This window comes from Dermacentor andersoni, chromosome 1 (assembly GCF_023375885.2).
Source record: "Dermacentor andersoni chromosome 1, qqDerAnde1_hic_scaffold, whole genome shotgun sequence".
Taxonomy (NCBI): Eukaryota; Metazoa; Arthropoda; class Arachnida; order Ixodida; family Ixodidae; genus Dermacentor; species Dermacentor andersoni.
Window position 1 is genome coordinate 263,115,518 of NC_092814.1, and position 14,087 is coordinate 263,129,604.

The 14,087-nt window shown below is 48.8% G+C and overlaps 7 non-coding genes across 7 annotated transcripts; all 7 read left to right on the top strand.

Moving 5' to 3' along the window:
- The first annotated feature begins 2,347 nt into the window (after nt 1-2,347).
- On the top strand, nt 2,348-2,429 carry TRNAS-GCU (transfer RNA serine (anticodon GCU)). Its single transcript has one exon. It is a non-coding gene; the product is annotated as a tRNA-Ser (tRNA).
- A 93-nt stretch (nt 2,430-2,522) lies between these two features.
- Nucleotides 2,523-2,604, top strand: TRNAS-GCU (transfer RNA serine (anticodon GCU)). The gene has a single exon. It is a non-coding gene; the product is annotated as a tRNA-Ser (tRNA).
- Nucleotides 2,605-2,697: 93 nt separating this feature from the next.
- Nucleotides 2,698-2,779, top strand: TRNAS-GCU (transfer RNA serine (anticodon GCU)). The gene has a single exon. It is a non-coding gene; the product is annotated as a tRNA-Ser (tRNA).
- A 93-nt stretch (nt 2,780-2,872) lies between these two features.
- TRNAS-GCU (transfer RNA serine (anticodon GCU)) lies at nt 2,873-2,954 on the top strand. The gene has a single exon. It is a non-coding gene; the product is annotated as a tRNA-Ser (tRNA).
- Nucleotides 2,955-3,047: 93 nt separating this feature from the next.
- Nucleotides 3,048-3,129, top strand: TRNAS-GCU (transfer RNA serine (anticodon GCU)). The gene has a single exon. It is a non-coding gene; the product is annotated as a tRNA-Ser (tRNA).
- Nucleotides 3,130-3,222: 93 nt separating this feature from the next.
- Nucleotides 3,223-3,304, top strand: TRNAS-GCU (transfer RNA serine (anticodon GCU)). Its single transcript has one exon. It is a non-coding gene; the product is annotated as a tRNA-Ser (tRNA).
- An 8,950-nt stretch (nt 3,305-12,254) lies between these two features.
- On the top strand, nt 12,255-12,336 carry TRNAS-GCU (transfer RNA serine (anticodon GCU)). The gene has a single exon. It is a non-coding gene; the product is annotated as a tRNA-Ser (tRNA).
- The last annotated feature ends 1,751 nt before the right edge of the window (nt 12,337-14,087 follow it).

Genomic DNA, 14,087 nt, shown 5'->3' on the forward strand with positions numbered 1-14,087 from the left:
GGTAACGAAGTTCCAGATAATGATAGTATCGCACGTGCGTTTTTTGAACACTACGAAAATCTGTTCGCATTTAGGCAGGTGGACATAGAACGGTTTAAGACGAACTTCTTGAAAAGAATGCCTCAACTGACTGAAGAAAGAAAAGTTGCATTAGAAACGCCGATAACTGTTTTTGAAGTGGAACGCGCAATTGACAGTTTGAATCCTGGGAAGTCACCGGGCCCTGATGGGCTTTGCGCTCTGTGGTACAAGCGGTTTAAAAAGGAATTGTCAGCAGTACTTGTAGCAATTTTTAACGAAGCGTACGATGGTAAGGCGTTACCGCGATCTTTCGGTCAATCACACACGGTGTTGATTCCGAAGACAGAGGATGTAGATAAGTTGAAAAGTGTAACATCATACAGACCAATAGCACTCACAAATGTAGACTATAAGATACTAATGAAAGTCTTAGCAGCTAGACTTCAGTCGGTTGTTAAAGACATAGTCGGCCCACACCAAACGTGTGGAATTAAGGGTCGCACTATTGCGACGAATGTTCACAAGATGCGCTCAGTTCTTGAATGTTGTGACTCCCTTGAAGCGTGTGTGGCCATACTTCAATTGGATCTGGAGAAGGCATTTGATTGCGTAGCGCATGCTATTTTGTTTGCAGTGTTGGAACACATTAATGTCGGATCCGTCATCACGGATGGTGTAGCTCTGGCGTATCGGAACTGCTCTACCAGACTAATTATTAACAAAGAATTGGGGGCCCCCATTAAAGTGCAGCGTTCCGTGCGTCAAGGCTGTCCCATCAGTCCACTTTTGTGTTGTATATATATTGAAACATTATGTTTGTCAATAATTGAAAATAATTCTATCCGTGGTTTTCGTTTACAATCTTCAGAGGTAAAACTGCTCGCATATGCCCATGATGTGGCGGTATGTTGTATTGACTACGAAGGCATTGAAGAAACCATTCGAAGTGTTAAATTTTTCAGCGACGTTACAGGAAGCCGAGTAAACTGGGGAAAGTGTCTGGGATTTTGGCACGGCGTGTGGCCGTTCACCCCGGGCATTTTTGCCAATGTTGTATGGCAGAAAACGCCTGTGAAGTACCTTGGTTGTGCCACTTGAGTTCTACAAAAATAATAATGACTACTGGCAGCAACAAGCAGAACTCTTACGCGAAAAGACGAATGCTTGGAGGGCGAATTATCTCTCCATGTTTGCGAGGGCAACCGTGTGTAACATGTTTTTTGTGGCTAAACTGTGGTATGTTATACAAGTGATGCACTGTTCTAGGGTAAATGTGCAGAAACTTCATAGGGTTTTTGCGACCTTTGTGTGGGGATCGACGTGGGAAAGGTGCTGTCGCACAAATTTGTTCAGGAGTGTGAAGTGTGGGGGACTTGGACTGGCACACCTTTTTGTCAAACAATTAGTTAATAGATTTTTCTTTTTTCGCGAGGTCAGCGACCCATTTCTGCAAACGGTGTGCCAGGCCAGATTAGGCGGACTGCTACCTGAATATGTTATTAGCACGCAAGTCCTGACGGGGACGGCACAAGGTTATTTTCGGGAAGTAGTAGCGAGTGTGCGATTTTTGAGTGTGCGTTTTTCTAATGATTATTTATATTCTGTTAAAAAGAGGAAACTGTATAAAGACTTATGTGATATAGTGTTGCCAATCCCGTTGTACAGGGTCATATACAGTGCAGGCCTGGGTCAGAACGTACTCAAACGGGTTAAAAGAATGCAAGTAGCACCAAGTGCAAAAACTTTCTTTTTCAAACTGCATACCGGAACTCTCCCTGTAAGAACCTTCTTAGAGGAGCGTGGGTTTTATATGCCATGGGGGTCTCACTGCATTATTTGCAGAAAGCCGGAAACGATCGACCACGTTTTCCTTCACTGTTGGGAAGCGGTGTTCTTCTGGGATGTGTTGCAGAGGACAATCAAAAAAGAATTCCGACTAGACACGCATGGAATTAGGTACCTTGCGATAGACAACGAAGAAGGTGTACCTTTCGATCTAATCATGCTGACAGGCCTGCACAGTATATGGCGCTCAAGAATGACTGGCTTCTACTGTGAACCGGATGCAAGACCAGCAAGGCTGTACTTTAGAGAGAGCATTGCTCGGTTAGTAGAAGTGGAAAAAACAAAAGAATGTCTTTCTCCCTGGGTAGCCAGGGTAGAAACCTTAGTCACACTAAAGGAATTTTAAGTGACAACGTCAGTCAGAAGACGACTGATGGCTTTTCGCTCAATGTGTTGACAAATTGTATTGTAACCCCGTCTTGACTTTTCATGTGTTGTAAGTGTATTGTTGTTGCAAAACCGGTAATAAAGAAAAAAAAAGGGCGAGGTGGCCGAGTGGTTAAGGCGATGGACTGCTAATCCATTGGGCTCTGCCCGCGTGGGTTCGAGTCCCACCCTCGTCGAACTTTTTATGCTTTTTGCCCCTGAAAAATACGCAGAGTTGATGGCGCAGATGTAGGATTGACTAAGATCTTACGAGGGGTACCTGACGTCCGGGCGAGGTGGCCGAGTGGTTAAAGCGATGGACTGCTAATCCATTGGGCTCTGCCCGCCTGGGTTCGAGTCCCACCCTCGTCGAACTTTTTATGCTTTTTGCCCCGGAAAAGTACGCAGAGTTGATGGCGCAGATGTAGGATTGACTAAGATCTTACGAGGGGTAGCTGACGTCCGGGCGAGGTGGCCGAGTGGTTAAGGCGATGGGCTGCTAATCCATTGGGCTCTGCCCGCGAGGGTTCGAGTCCCACTCTCGTCGAACTTTTTATGCTTTTTGCCCCTGAAAAGTACGCAGAGTTGATGGCGCAGATGTAGGATTGACTAAGATCTTACGAGGGGTACCTGACGTCCGGGCGAGGTGGCCGAGTGGTTAAGGCGATGGACTGCTAATCCATTGGGCTCTGCCCGCGTGGGTTCGAGTCCCACCCTCGTCGAACTTTTTATGCTTTTTGCCCCGGAAAAGTACGCAGAGTTCATGGCGCAGATGTAGGATTGACTAAGATCTTACGAGGGGTAGCTGACGTCCGGGCGAGGTGGCCGAGTGGTTAAGGCGATGGACTGCTAATCCATTGGGCTCTGCCCGCGTGGGTTCGAGTCCCACCCTCGTCGAACTTTTTATGTTTTTTGCCCCTGAAAAGTACGCAGAGTTCATGGCGCAGGTGTAGGATTGACTAAGATCTTACGAGGGGTAGCTGACGTCCGGGCGAGGTGGCCGAGTGGTTAAGGCGATGGACTGCTAATCCATTGGGCTCTGCCCGCGTGGGTTGGAGTCCCACCCTCGTCGAACTTTTTATGCTTTTTGTCCCTGAAAAATACGCCGAGTTGATGGCGCACATATAGGTTTGACTGAGATCTTACGAGGGGTACCTGACGTCCGGGCGAGGTAGTTGACTTCCGGCCACCGTAATGTACGGACGTGGCTGATATGAGCTCCGTCGGAGCGGATGTAGCGGCCCACCATAGCCGCGGTACGAGGAATGAAATGTCGCAGGATTATGCAATCATTTTGCCCCCACTGCCAACTGGGTACGTTGTTCAAAATACTGTTTTTCTACATGCTGATGTGAAAGGTAGACCATATCGCGCGGAAGATTTTCGTGAGCCACTGTTTCAACGTGTTCCGCCAACCGAGGTTCTTGCGCTCGGCGCCTATCAAATGAATCGTGTGGGCGGTTACCTGCAAGACTGCTGAAGGCGCAAAGAAGTTTTTGGCCGAACCGGAATTGACCGTCAAGGGTCGGAGATCTATCGTAATTGATCCCAGTCACCGCGACGTCCGTCTGAAGCTTCACTGGCTGCTCTACCATGTACGCGAAGAAGCCGTGCGAAACGCCCTGAACCCCTACGGAACCGTCTTGGAAATAGGACTGGATAAATGGCGCCTTGACTGCTACAGCCAACAGAACACCATGACACGCACAGTTGTGGTGCGACTGAAAGCGGACGTTACGTTGGATGATATAGCACATCAGCTGCGCGTCGGAGGTGAGCTAGCCCTTGTCGTAGCGCCCGGAAGAGCGCCAAGGTTCTTGCGCTGCCAACAGATTGGCCACATAAGAAAGGACTGCCGCGTGCCGCGGTGCAACGTCTGCAAACGCTTTGGACACGCCGTAGAAAACTGCTCGAGGACGTATGCGGCAGCTGCCATGGCCACGGTGAGCACGGAGAAATCCGAGCTCACCATGGATGAAGCGGAAGCAGAAGAATGTCTGAATTCTGCAACAACATCAGGAGTACAAGGCACCAGCACCAAAGGTAGTAAGCAAACGGAAAACGCTACCGCGGAAAATTCAACTGTCTGTGCGCGATTGAGGACCGCTCCAAACGTGTAAATTTGCGCGATCAAAGCGCAGTGTTTTTGACGGAATTGATTGCAGAGAATGGACTAGAAGATGTGGCCCTCTGCATGTCTAATGGCGGGGTTGAGTTCACGCATTTTCAGGGCCAAAGTCACGCACGTTTGGATAGAGCCTACATCCCACTTGACCTTGTGATGTGTTGTGACGAATACGTTGTTATACCAGTGTCTTTTAGCGACCACTGTTTGGTAAAATTCACGCTTGGGACAAAGGAAAAAATGCCTAAGTTCAACTGGCACCTCTGGAAATTAAATAATAGCATCATGAAAGATAAAGTTTTTTCTAGAAAAGTAAATGAAGCGTTAACGATGCTGTATGAAGTTGGAAAAGACGACTGGGAAACGAGGTCGGAAGCTTTTAAACAAGATGTCAAATTGAGTGCTATAGAACGTACGACAATCCTCAATTTTGAGAAGAAACAAGACGACAAGAAATTGCAGTCGCAAATGCAAGCACTATTAAAGGAAGAGAGTGTGAAACAGGGCTCTTTCACTGAAGAAATCAAAAATACCCAAAACAAGCTGGAACTTTTAGATAAAGAAAAGTACAGAGGTGCTATTATTAGGTCAAGAACAGAAAAGCTTTGGATGGGCGAAACACCGACAAAGCGGGCACTAAGTGATGAAAAGCAATATGGACAAAGAAAAGAAGTTAAGGAAATAATGTACAATGGCAGACTGACGAAAGAAAAAAGTCAGATAATGAACGCGTTTCTTGAACACTATCGCGATTTGCTTGGAAAACCTATTCCGATGGCGAATGGATTTAGTGAAGATTTCCTTTCTTTAGTGCCCAAGTTTGACGACGAAACTAAAAAAAGTTTGGAGGCCCCTATCAGTATACAGGAGATTAAAAAAGCTATTGATGACTTAAGCACTGGAAAGACACCTGGCCCAGATGGAATCGGAGCAGAATTCTATAAAATGCTTAAATAAGAGATTGCCAGCGCGCTGTTCCAAGTTATCGAAGAGGGGTATAAAAAGAAGAAGCTACCACGGTCTTTCACTGAAGCGCACACTGTTTTAATTCCCAAATCGGACGATGACATCAAACTTCAGTCTGTGACGTCATATCGCCCCATTAGCCTCTTGAATACAGACTACAAAATTTTCATGAAGGTGTTGGCCAAAAGAATGCAGAATGTCGTTCAAAACATTGTAGGACCGCACCAGACATGTGGCATAAGAGGTCGTAGCATTACGACAAATATACACGTAGTAAGAAGTGTCTTAGAGATTTGCGATGACTTTGGAGACCGAATAGCAATGATGCAATTAGATTTACAAAAAGCTTTTGACCGTGTCTCCCATGAAGTGTTGTTCAACGCGTTAGAACATGTGCAAGTTGGAACTGTGTTTATCGATGGATTAAAGATGGCGTACTCGCAGTGTGTAACACGCCTGGTAGTTAATAGGACGCTGAGTGAAGAAATTGACATACTCAGTTCCATCAGACAAGGATGCCCGGCCTCAGCCTTACTTTTTGCCATATACCTAGAACCCTTTAGCTTATCAATTATCCAAAATTCAAACGGGCACGGATTTAGATTACAGAGTACTGAAATAAAGATTCTTGCATATGCTGACGATGTGGCCGTACTCTGTCAAGATAGGCAGAGTATATGTGAAGTTGTTCATACAGCCAAACAATTTTGTTCCATGACAGGTAGCATGATTAACTGGGATAAAACAACTGCGTTTTGGTATGGTAATTGGGATATGAAGCCTGATGTATACGTAAATGTAAGATGGGAAACCCGCCCACTGAAGTACCTAGGGGTGCCACTCGAGGTTTATCGCGACAACGACGAGTACTGGAAGGAGGAAGCAGAAACAATCAGGCAAAAAACAAACGCCTGGGGTGGGCGGGAGCTCTCTATTTTTGCACGGGCGTATGTATGCAACCTGTTTTTAATAGCCAAAATATGGTATGTGTTCCAAGTCCTTTGTATGTCGCGGGTGAATGTGCAGAAATTTCACAGGATTTTCGCCGTGTTTATGTGGAGATCGACCTGGGAACGAACAAGTCGCTCAAATTTATTCTTACCGGTCCGAAACGGTGCATTGGGTTTGTGTCATTTATTTATTAGGCAAGTTGTGTCTCGCTTTATTTTTCTCCGCGACCAAAGAAATGGCTTTTTACAAACTGTGATAAAATTAAGGCTGTGTTCACACGTTCCAGAATTTGTTGTGTCATCGAATGACAATATGTGCCATTATGTGACTGGATTCTTGCGCGAAGTAGTGCATTCTTTTCAATTTCTGAAAGTGCGCTTTTCGCTAGAGTACTTGTCCTCTGTAAAACGGAAAACACTTTACAAAGACCTTGTCGACTGTTTGTTGCCAACACCGCGGTGCAGAACTTTATTCAATGGCGGAGCCGGACAGGACGTGCTAAGAAGGGTTAAAAAGATGAACGTAAAACCGGGAACAAAAACTTTCTTCTTTAAACTTCATACTGGGACGCTCCCAGTAAAGCAATGGTTAGCTGATAAGGAACTCTACGTTCCATGGACGACAAACTGTCTACATTGTAAGACGCCCGAAACGGTAGAACGCGTTTTTCTTTACTGCTGGGACGCCGTTTTCCATTGGGACATTCTGCAGCGCACATTGAAAAAGGACCTACCCATCACGAGTTATGGCATTCGTTTTCTGAGTGTGGACAATGAAGACGGCGTCTCGTACGACATGTTCATGCTGATAGCACTTCACAGCATCTGGCAGACTAGAATGGCGGTCCGCAATGCCGACCTTCACGCACGTCCTGTCAGGGAAAATTTCATTGTAAACATGGATTATATACGCGAACTGTATAAAGCGCAACCAGAGCCTCCTGACTGGCTACCTCTCTTGGACAAATTGCGTAACTTGAAGAAATTTTAATGTGAACACACCGGATCAAGACTTGGTCCAAATGTTTCCTTTTATCATTCATGTTCCTCTGTTTCCACGACCTGTAAAAGAAAACAGGCAATAAAGGAAAAAAAAAAAGACGTCCGGGCGAGGTGGCGGACGATTCTGCTTCCGGCCACCGAGCGTGACGGACGCATGATGACGGGCTCCGTTGGAGCGGCTACAGCGGCCTATTCTGGCCGCGGAAACAGGACGATGGAACAGGAGGGCACCTACCAAGTTGTTCTGCCAGGTCTGCCAACAGGTCGTTATGTTTTAAATACAGTTTTTTTGCACGCTGATATCACGGCGCGACCGTACCGGATTGAAGATTTCCGCGACGCATTGGCACCGCATTCGCTTCTTCCGGATGTTATCGCCCTGGGGGCGTACCGCATGAGCCATGTCTGGGCTATCACCTTCAAGGACGCGGACGCGGTGAAGAAGATCTCGAGCATCGGGGAGCTGCGTGTAAAAAACCGGCGCTGTCTGGTGATTGACCCGGCGAATCAGGACGTTCGACTGAAGCTCCACTGGCTTCTACACAATGTGCCTGATGAGGACGTGCGTGTCGCCTTTGAGCCCTATGGAAAAGTTACCGAAGTAGCCCGGGAGCGCTGGCGTGTGCAAGGTATGACAGAGAAGGGATCAACCACCCGGCTTGTCACCCTCAAGTTGAAAGCGGGCGTGAAGTTGGATGACTTGCCACACCAGCTGAGCGTTGGCGGTGAGTTGGCGCTTGTCGTGGTACCAGGCAGACCCCCGCTGTGCCTTCGGTGTCGCGGTACGGGCCACATCCGCAAGGAATGTCGAGTCCCGCGTTGCGGAATCTGCCGACGCTTCGGCCACGAAGAAGACCAGTGTACTCGCACTTACGCGACCATTACAGGCCCGGGAACCAGCGAGGACTCGTCCGAGATGCTGATGGACGAGACGGATGCTGAGGAAGCAGCCCGTGTGGGTGGACAACCACAGCGCCATACTCAGCCATCGTTCACGACTCTGGTGAAGCAAAAGGCGGGGCCCTCCGGCGCAACAGATGGTAGTGTACAGGCGCAGCATAAGCCTGAACAGGACGACGATGACAAGGCAAAGGAGGCGGCGAAAGCCGCGGACGCTAAAGAAAGCAGCGTGGAGACCCCCGGCATTGATACCATGGAGACGAACCAGGAAGCGGCGAGCACCATTGCTGGAAAACGTCCGCATGAAGAAAGCGGAGACGTCAAGCTGCAGCCAGGCGGTAGCGGCGATGAGCCTCCGCCGAAGGCAGGGGGAGTGAGACGCTCGTCTTTAAAACCGCGGCCGAACCTTCCGGCCGACCCGCGGAAGGCGGGGAAACAGCCTCCGTAGTAACACAGTGTCCTGGTCGGTGTCAGCGCCGGTTGTGTTGGTCGACCGGTGTCAAGAGGTCCTGGCAGTCGTGAGGAAGGCTACGTCAACCATGAAGGTAGGCACCATGCGGATAGAGGCGTTTCTTCTTCTAAGACATGGCTTTTAATCTTATTGCTCCACTTCGAGTTGCGACTTTGAACGTCAGAGGTCTGGGAGCAAGAAGGCGACAATACCAGCTTAATCGCCTTCTTCTGGATAACGATATTGACATAATTGCTTTACAAGAGTCGAAAATAGAGAGCCAAGAGCACACTGACCGCATGGTGTCTTCCTTTCAAGCAAACTTTCATGTGTGCGTTTGTCATTCTGTTGGGACGTCGGGTGGGTGCCTTGTACTCATACGCAAGACGTTAAGAGTGAACGTAGAGTCTGTATTTGCATGCCCAAGTGGTCGCCTTTTGATTGCTGATTTCACATTTTCGAATTTTTGGTGGCGAATTGTTTGTGTATATGCTCCTAATGTAGAAAGCGAGCGTAAAATTTTCTTTGAATCACTTGAGCCATGGTTGAATGGCGACAAGTTTTTGCTTGTACTGGGAGACTTCAACTGTGTGTGCGCCGCAGCTGACAGAGTGAAGTTTAGGCCACTGAGAGACAAGAGCTCTGAAGTTTTGAATACTTTTGTGCATGAGTATGGTCTCGAGGATGTTGGCAATGTGTTTTCCACTGGGACCCACCCAGAATACACGCACTTTCAGCGGGAGAGCCATGCGAGACTAGACAGAATGTATGTATCTGTCGATCTTATGCCGCTATGCTCAAGTTATGACGTTAAACCTGTGCCTTTCAGTGATCATTGCCTCGTGAGCATGACTTTAGGAATGAAGGGCAGGAAATTGCGCTTTAACTGGCACTTATGGAAATTGAACACAAAGCTTTTGGAGGATGAAGGGTTCATTATGCAAGTAAAGACCAAGCTAGACAAACTGCTAGACGCGCAGCCAGCTAGTTTTGCAACTGAATGGGAGGGGTTCAAAGAGTGGGTAAAAATGAAAGCAATAGAAAAGAGCAGCGTGGCTCGCTATAAAGAGAAAGAAAAAGAAAAAGAAATGAACGGGCAACTTGAATGGATGCTGAGCATGGAAAATAGCGCGCCGGGAACTTTCACGAAAGAAATACGGGAAGTGAAATGCCAGCTCGAAAGAATCGACGCCGACAGGTATAGGGCCGCCGTCATACGCGCAAGGTCTGAAAAATTGTGGGCTGGCGAAACGCCGACAAAACGAGCGCTATCAGACGAGAAAAGATACGCTTGCCAGAAAGAAATTAGGAGCATCCGATTTGACGGCCGGACTTCGGAAGATGCGAGAGACATTCAGTGTGCTATAGCCGAACATTTCACAGAACTTCTTAGCAATAAGCTCGAGACCATAGAAGGCTTCCATGTAGACTTCTTGAGGCTGGTGCCAAGACTAGATGATGAAATTAAGGAACGTCTTGAACTGCCTATAACTTTACAGGAGATAGAAAAAGCAATAGACGACCTACCATCTGGGAAAGCTCCTGGACCAGATGGGCTAAGTGCGGCCTTTTATAAAACCTTTAAGCTTCCTGTTGCACAGTGCATGCTCCATGTGATAACTGAGGCTTATGAGCGCAAACAGGTTCCATTGTCTTTCAATACGTCCCGCATAGTTCTAATTCCCAAGACTGATGATCCGGAAGAACGACTGTTGGTGGGGTCATATCGACCGATTAGTCTCACCAACGTCGACTACAAAGTATTTATGAAGGTTCTAGCAAAAAGACTGCAGTCTGTGATCACGAAATTGGTAGGGTCTCATCAGACGTGTGGAATTAAAGGCCGTAGCATCGCTACAAATATACATGTCGCACGCAACGTATTAGAATGTGTCGATGCAGTTGGCGGTCAGATAGCAATGATGCAGCTCGACTTGGCGAAAGCCTTTGACCGCGTCTCCCACGAAATCCTTTTTTCCATCCTGGAACACTCCAAACTAGGTGACATTATAGTAGAGGGCGTAAAAATGGCCTACAAGAACTGTACGACCCGCATTATAGTTAATGGCGATCTCACTGACAAACTTGCTGTACGTTCTTCAGTAAGACAGGGATGCCCGCTTTCCCCCTTGCTTTTCGCAGTGTATTTAGAGCCACTATGCCTGGCAATTATCAACTCTGACCGAATTTCAGGTTACAGACTGCAGTCATCACACGTGAAAGTACTCGCCTATGCTGACGATATAGCGGTTTTTTGCGCTGATAGACAGAGCATCTGTGAAGCGACAATTGTGATTGAAAAATTCTGCGCTCAGACTGGAAGTCAGATCAATTGGGGAAAAAGTTCCGGTTTTTGGCATGGCGAATGGGACGTAACACCGGGTTGTTTTTCTCGGCTTCGATGGTCCACCTTGCCAACGCGGTATCTAGGAGTACCTCTGGATTGTTATCGGGATCCCAGCTCGTACTGGAAAGAAGAAACTTTGAGAATGAAAGAGAAAGCGGTCGCGTGGCAAGGAAGACAGCTATCAATGTTTTCCCGTGCCTCTATCTGTAATGTCTTTTTGATTTCGAAGCTCTGGTATGTCATGAATGTGCTGTGTGCGACCCGAACAGCTATTCAAAAAATGCATCGTGTTTTTGCTGTTTTTGTTTGGGCGTCCACCTGGGAAAGAACCAGCCGAACTAACCTGTTTGTTTCCGTTAAAAGCGGAGGCCTTGGCCTGGCGCATCTTTTTTTGCGTCAAGTGGTCTCGCGATTTATGTTTTTGCGTGATCAAAGTGATCCCTTTCTAAGAACTGTTATGCAAGTACGCCTACAGAGACTGCTCCCTGGAAGGCTGGTCTCCTGTGATAACATGTGTGATGCCGTGACAGGATACTTGCGCGAGGTTGTTCTGTCGTACAAGATGTTGGAAGTACGTTTCAGCCCTGAGTAGCTATGCAATGTCAATAAGAAAAAGCTGTACAAAGCGTTGGTTGACGTGATGTTGCCGGTACCCATTTATCGGACACCACACTTTGGAGGCCCAGGGCAAGATATTTTAAAAAGAATTAAGAACATGCCCGTTAGACCAGTTGTCAAAACCTTTTTTTTTAAACTGCATTCCGGTACGCTGCCTGTTAAAACCTGGCTGCATGATAAAGGGCTATTCGTGCCATGGACAACAAACTGCTTGTTATGCAGGAAGCCCGAGACAGTGGAACATGTCTTCCTAGAATGTTGGGATCCCATTTTTTACTGGGATGTCCTTCAGAGGACGATTAAAAAGGAACTCCCTTTAAATCCTTACGGCATCCGGTACTTACCAGTTGATAGTGAAGAAGTGCCCTACGACTTAATCATGCTCCTTGGCCTCCACAGTCTGTGGAAAACGCGAATGCAGGTGCGACATGCAGACATAAATACCAGTACCACACGTGAAAACTTCATCGAAAGTGTTCTTTATCTTCGAGAATGTTTCAGGGCACGGACTGATCCACCAGAGTGGATACCACTACTTGATGAATTAGTCCAATTGAAAAGATTTTAGCACCACTCGCGTCAGCCCAAGTGTGGCTGAAGTGTTTTATCATGTTACTTTGTGTTATGCGTCCAAAACGGCAATAAAGAAAAAAAAAAAAAAAGGGCGAGGTGGCGGAGTGGTTAAGGCGACGGACTGCTAATCCATTGGGCTCTGCCCGCGTGGGTTCGAGTCCCACCCTCGTCGAACTTTTTATGCTTTTTGTCCCTGAAAAATACGCCGTTGATGGCGCACATGTAGGATTGACTGAGATCTTACGAGGGGTACCTGACGTCCGGGCTAGGTGGCCGCCATTCTGCTTCCGGCTCCCGAGCTGAACGGATCGCGGGATCATGAGCTCCAGTGGAGCGGCTTATGCGGCTGTTAGCCGCGGCAACAGGCTTTCGACATCGGAAGATAAGGACTACCAGATTATTTTGCCTCGTCTACCTACAGGACGCATCGTGTTAAACACAGTTTTTTTGCACGGCGACACTCGTGTTCGCCCGTTTCGCGTAGAGGATTTTCGGGACGCGCTTCAAGCTCTTGGTATGCTCTCTGGCGTCGTTGCCCTTGGAGCGTACCAAATCAACCACGTATGGGCTGTGACGATGAAGACAGCCGAGATGGCCCAAAAGCTGGCTGCACTGAAGGAGCTTCAGGTCAAGGGGCGTCGCTGCCTGGTCATCGACCCTAAAGAACAGCAGGTGAAGCTTCGTCTTCACTGGCTTCTTCATGGTGTGGATGATGAAGACGTAAAGACTGCGCTGGCTTCCTTTGGCAAAGTCACGGAAGTAACCCGGGAGCGCTGGCGGGTGGATGGCGTTTCCGACAAGGGCTCGACGACCCGAGCTGTGCTGCTGCAGCTGAAGGCTGGACTGAAAGTCGACGACCTGCCCCACCAGATCCGCGTCGCCGGCGAGCTTGCGCTGGTCGTAGCCCCAGGTCGCCCCATGCAGTGCCTGCGCTGCCGGGGCTCTGGTCACGTTCGTCGAGAATGTAAGGTTCCCCGTTGCTCCCGGTGCAGGCTTTTCGGACACAACGACACGGACTGTGTACGTTCATACGCAGCAGCCGCGGGGTCGGCGGAGAGCGAGCCGTTGACATCAGACCACATGATGGACGTGACCGAGGCCGAGGATGCGGCCAAGGGAGCTGGAAGCGGCAATGCGGTGGCAGAAGCGAGCGGGACGACGACGCCGACTAAAGGAGGACCGAATAATGTCCCTCCTCCCGACGAGCCAGAAACCGCACTAATCAGCGTCAGGGTGACCCAGACAGAAAATGAGAGCCGCCAGCCGGCTACAGATACTACGGAGGCAGCGGAAAACGACAACGCGACCCCTGCTAGCGCCCGCGTCGAAAGCGTCTCGGCACCGGTGAAGAGGTCCCTGCAGCAGGAGGAGAAAGTGGACGGAAAGGCCAGCGGTGACTCCGAGGCGCCGCCAGCTAAGACGCTACCCGGCAGGCGCTCCACCCTCAAGCCTAAGCCTAACCTGGAGGCTGACCGTAGGCTCACCCCGAAGCCGACCAAAGACGAACTCGGACGACGGCCACCGGATGGCCACGGAGGCGTCTAGCGGTCAGCTAGACGTTAAGGTGAGCACCATGCTCCGGGCCTTCTCCCCTCCCGTTTAAATCAGTAATGGCTACCAACCCGTCGCTTAGCCTCGGCACGCTAAACGTTCGAGGTCTGGCCGCCAAAAGGAAACAGAGTCAGGTGTATCGACTGCTAGTGGACCACGACCTCGACGTTTTAGCAGTGCAAGAAACCAAGGTAGACGGCGAGGAGGAGACCGGGAGCATGGTGCAAAGGTTCACGTACAACTACTATACGGTAGTGAGCCACGCCTTAGGGACTTCGGCGGGGTGTGTCTTGTTCGTGAGGAAGCTTCCAGGCCTGGTTATAGACGGTTACTTCTCGTGCTCTTCCGGTCGACTTGTCGTTTGTGATTTCA